The sequence below is a fragment of the Bidens hawaiensis genome, unplaced genomic scaffold (assembly GCF_021521415.1).
Source record: "Bidens hawaiensis isolate Kalapana, Puna unplaced genomic scaffold, B.hawaiensis_p1.1 tig00006773_1, whole genome shotgun sequence".
In the NCBI taxonomy this organism is placed as follows: Eukaryota; Viridiplantae; Streptophyta; class Magnoliopsida; order Asterales; family Asteraceae; genus Bidens; species Bidens hawaiensis.
Window position 1 is genome coordinate 153,554 of NW_027491462.1, and position 5,949 is coordinate 159,502.

A 5,949-nucleotide genomic window follows, 5' to 3' on the forward strand; every position below is an offset into this window, starting at 1 on the left:
GACAACTCCTCCTCTCGACCTCTGCTGAATCACGGGCTCATCTCGTGCCCCTGCAACGCTCCTCGTCGTCACAGCCTTCACGAATCCTCTCGGGTTCTGCTCGGTATTACTCGGTAGCGTACCCTGCGGCCTCTCATTTAATCGAATGGCTATCTCTCCCATCTGCCACTCGAGATCCTGAATTGACGCTGCCTGATTCCTCATGAACTGCTCATGCTCGCGGAACTTCTCCTGCATCTCCTTGTGTCGGGAATCCTCACGCGTCATAAGCTGCGACAACATCTACGTCTGTTGCGCCATCATCTCCTCCAAAGTGGGCTTCTTCTCCCCACTGCTCGCTCCCTCACCGGCATCCTGAAATAAACTCTGGCGTTGCTGAAAACCGGGCTGGTTTCCGCTCCTCCAGTTGGAGTTCTGATTACCTCTCCATCCCGAATTATAAGAATTGAAAGAATTTGGATTTCGGTTTGGATTTCCTATGAAGTCTAAGGCCTCCTCCTGCGAACTGACTAGGCATTGAATGGTATCATGCCCCCCTCTGCAGATCTCACACAACTTGCTCTTCGTCTGCATGTCTTTCACCATCTTCGCCAACGCCTCTACCTGTGCTGTGAGTGCGGTGGTCGTGTCCACAGAATGCATACCGCGTGAAATAGAATCGACGGTCTTACCACTCCTGGCGGGTGGTCTCTGGTATCCACTCATAGCTAGCCCATTGAATAAAGCGATACACTCATCAGGGTCCTTAGTCGTCAACAGATTTCCTCCCGCAGCAGTGTCGAGCATACTCTGTGTCGCGTACGTCACTCCATTATAGAACTTCTCGACAACCGCCCAATCTTGCAAGCCGTGGTTCGGGCACAATGCCAATAGATTCTTAAATCGCTCCCAGGTCTCATAGAAACTCTCGGTGTCCTCCATCTGAAAAGAATGTATCTGATTACGTAGACGAGCGGCCTTAGCCGGAGGATCATACTTCTCAAGAAATTGGGTCTGCATGGCAGCCCAAGTAGCTATAGAGCCCTGTGGGAGGGACTCGAGCCACAGACTCGCTTGATCAGCGAGTGAAAACGGAAAGACACGGAGCTTAACGGCTTCTTCGGAAACACCCGCAAGATGGAAAGTGTCGCAGATACGCACGATGCGAGTAAGATGAGAGTGTGGGTTCTCGTGAAGCAACCCGTGAAACTGAGCAGAATGAGCAATGGTATTTAGAATGTTCGACGGGATCTGCCAGTTCGTAGCAACTCCGATGGCGGGTGGTGCGATGCTGGATCTCGCGCCAGCATTGGCCGGTCGGGCCCGGTCTGCAACTGTCCTCCTCGGTGGAATGTCGCCCATGATCCTATCCCTATCGTCAAAGTCAACGGATGAAGAAGTGGATGAGAGTGAAACAGGACGACGTCTCTCACGAAACTCTCTCTCTGGCTCGGGAAATGCTTCCGTTTCGGGTGGTACTAGAGATCGAGTATGTCGCATAAAAACTATAATTAGAAATAAGATTATCTAAACTATTCTAACAAATAAGCAAAATAAAACAAAAATAATTACAAGTAGCACAAGGAAAGTCCTAACTCGGATTGCTCTCAAAACGCCTAAAACCGTGTCCCCGGCAACGGCGCCAAAAACTTAATGTGTGTCTAATAACCCTATAATAATGACCCTCACAACTAAGCTTTAATATTAAAACGAAAATCATAAAACCACACCCAACCGGCAAGTGTACCGATCGCAAGTAGTATAGACCTAGGAAGTCTGAGTATCGAACAAGTGGACACGTAAAACGCTAACGATTACTAACCCTAGACAAGACCTACCTTAGAATAATATTATATTGATTTTTGATTTTTAATTACTTAACTGAACTAACCTAACTGACTGACAAAACTTACCAAAAATAGAAAACTTAACGGGGAACTAACTGTGTTAACATAGGTTGGGGAAAAACGTCTACCTAGGTCTGAATCAAATTGTAGGCCTAACAAGCTAATGGATTGGATGACTTCAAGACACCGGTCCCTAAAGATGACATGACTAAGGATCGCTTGGGCTCACTGGATCACCTCTCGGTCTCACTCAATAAGCCTAAACTACTCAAAATCGCCTAAAACGACCAAACCGGGAAACAATTGCTAACGTGTTCTAATGAAGGATCACCTCTCGGTCTCACCAACACTCGACCCTAATGGCAATGAATACTACACAACCAAGGATAGAGTAACAATTCAACTTAAACCAAAATAGATCAACTAGTCGCTCAAAACACCTAAACCTGACAAGAAACGAACTCACTCTCGCGCAATCCTTATTCTAGCATGCAAAGGCAATGAGACAACCCTAACTTCTTATCACCTCTCGGTCTCAAAGAAGGTGTTTAACCTCTGTAGTTAATCCAAATAATCACGCAACAAAACCCTACGGTGGTACCTACCGCAAACAACCCCTAAACACAAAGTCTAGAATCAAACAATGCACCGATCAATCAATACAAAACTAATCAACCGACAAACGGGGTTTATGCAATGAATCACTAAAATTTCCAGCCCTTAAACACAACCTATTTCATGTCTAAATCAAACTGTACAATAACAATTAAGGTCTATTAATCAAACAATCCATAAAACCTATCAAACACTAACAATAATCATCATTCCTAGGTAGAACTAACAAGATTAGCCTCTCATACTTTTTGGACAGCCATGAACATTTAATAAACACATCATTAAACTCATACCAATCATCTTAATAAACATCCAATGATCAACAATAATCAATAACAAATCAATCTTTCAAGTAATTGTAAAACTAGTTAACAATTAAACAAGAAAATCAAAGTTGATGAACAATGAAATTATTGAAAGGATATGGCTGTTCCGGGCTGCTCCTTGGCTGTAAAACTTGTCGGTGAACGATCCCGACACTTGGTTCTTGCTTCTTCTTCCTTCCTTAGCCGTCACACGATCAAATCCTAAGCCGAAAAAAAGATTTTCTTCCTCTCCCTTGCTGCTGCCTGGCCGATCGCAGGTTATAGCCCTCCTTAGGGTTTTTTTTTTCTTTTTTTATTTAATATTAACAAGAGGCTTGGGATTTTCCATGATGTAAATGGGCCGGGCTTTGAGTTTTACTTGAAAACGTATGCGTAAAAGGCTCGTAAACTACTCCAAAAGCTTGGTTTCTTTCTTTCTTTCACCCAAAACCTACAATATGAATAAGATTATGTAAAACATATCTAAAACAAGTTAAATCACATAAAACGTAATACAAAAACATAGATAAAAGGTGCGGAACATACGTGTGTTTTACAACACATCAATTATATTTTAAACCCTTGGAACGATTTATATAATGTTGTTTATTAAAACTTGAACTCACTCCGCTCAAGCTGACTTTGTGTGTATGTTAGTGTGAGTTTCACGTTAAGAGGAGGATGCTTACCGCTTGGACGAGCTCGAGACTACTCGGTCGGTTGAAGGCATAGCTAGTCAGGAAAATTAACAATGAAGACTGTTTATTTTTAAGTTATTATTTAACGCATTTAAATTTGGTTTTGGGCATATTTCCTGGTTTTTGGGAACATGTTTTAGTGCTTGGGAATTTCCACTGATTTTATACTCTGAACAAGTTTATAAAAAGAAATGGGTTGCCTTGAGTTTAAAAAATTTTGTTAAGTTTTGGGAATCTTGTCACTTATTATTCCGCTGTTATTTACTCTAAATCGGTTTTAAATAAAACAAAATTTTTCTTAGTTTTAAATTTTTATAAGTTTCTTGTATGATTACCAACTGTAGGACTCCCGGGATTCGGGGTCTTACAAGAGGCACATTCATAGGCAGGCCAATGAAGATTACCCCGACTACCAGTTGGACATGGGGAAGAAACGAAAGCATCCAGCCGAACATGATGCAGTAACAGGCAAGAAGCGGAAGAATTGGAGGTTCCTAATGCCAAAGGACGAGCCTAACATTTTTCAAGACGAACCTTTTAAGCCCGACACGCTTAAAGACTTCACTTCATGGCATTTTAACAACGAGACTGGTGAAGCGATGATTTGCTGCAAAGGAAGCTCAGGATATCAATCCTACCGTTTCTTTGATGAACACATGTTGATGTGGTTTGAGAAGGAAGACATCAAGAAGCTGTACAAGACACCTCTTCTTGCAATCTCTGATTCAGCTCGAGGGATCAAATAGTTGAGAAGTTAAACAAGTCCCTTCGTCGCTTGTTGAGGATCAACTAGAAGATGGTTTCCTTGTGTACGAGACGGATTGAAGACGAAAGCAGCAGCAATTACTAAATACTAGATCGAGATTGTAGAGCCCATTGTATATGATTAAGTCTTCTTTATTTTCTAGCATATTTAACGTTTGTATCTTATGCTTTCATGTATGTTATCTTCTATGTATGCTTCGGTCCGAGGCCTTGTAAAAAAAGCCTATTGGGCTGAGATAATAGAAAGGTTGCAAGGCATACTCTCCACTATAATTAATGGAGGTATGACCATGCATGCATTAACCTTTTGATAAAACCTACTCCCACCAGCTCTCCCGCTCTTTATCTTATTCACTCAACCTTTCCTTAAATATAAAATAACTCAAACACACAAGATCCGAGATCTGGTTAGTTGTAAATGATTTCCGCTAAGTTTACAACCGAAATTAATTTGAGAACGTATTGTAAGATCCGTAGGGACCTACATCATCATAATTGATAAGGTTTGCATTGCCATCCAGAGTAGCACATGAGTTGCTTTAATACCATTTGTAGCCTTCGGCCTCTCATACCATCAACATCGTCCGTCTAGCCCACAAATTTGTTTTTGATTTTGAGACTGAAGATATGTTTTATATGTCATCAAGTTTATACATAAAGTTATATAACAATTATAGTATTATTATTTATTTATGATAACGTTTATATGTATGTAATGTGTCCTGTTTTAATTTGTAATATTTCATATATATATATATATATACACTAATTCTAATTGTAAAAAAAATATAGTTGTAAATCCTAACGGATTTTTTTACAATCTAGTGGGTATACCTAATACCTGCGAGTATGCCCGATACCCGACAGACAATTACCCGACACATACCCAATGGGTAATGGGCCGGGTATGGAACTGAATTTGTAACCAGGTACGAGTATGGTATTAACAATACCCGGCCTGAATCCGGCCCATTGCTATCCCTAATTGTAGGAGACCCATCCTGTGATGAAGCTAACAATGTTGTTCTTAGTAGGTATACATCTAGAACCACCGACGATATTTTCAAACCCTTATATAGTAAGCTATATCCTTCTTATAGCAACAAGGATATTGTTGTGTATCATGTACTTATTTATTAAAATTTTGGAAAATGACCAAATTGTCCATATTTATCAATGCTATTTCAAAATTGTCCATAAAAATCCCACCTGTTTAATCATATCCACTCCAAAATGCTGCTCTGCGCACTTTATCCTACACCAATAACCAAACGTCATGTATACAAAAGCTCACAATAGTGTTTACCCGGCCACCTGGTTTTCAAACATCTGACAGAAATATTCCCGGCGGACGCCTTGTTTTTTATATCTCGGCAGCCGCCTTGTAAAAAATGCCTATTAGGCCGAGATAATAGAAAGGTTGCAAGGCATACTCTCCACTATAATTAATGGAGGTATGACCATGCATGCATTAACCTTTTGATAAAACCTACTCCCACAAGCTCTCCCTCTCTTTATCTTATTCACTCAACCTTTCCTTAAATATAAAATAACTCAAACACACAAGATCCGAGATCTGGTTAGTTGTAAATGATTTCCGCTAAGTTTACAACCAAAATTAATTCGAGAACGTATTGTAAGATCCGTAGGGACCTACATCATCATAATTGATAAGGTTTGCATTGCCATCCAGAGTAGCACATGAGTTGCTTTAATACCATTTGTAGCCTTCGGCCTCTC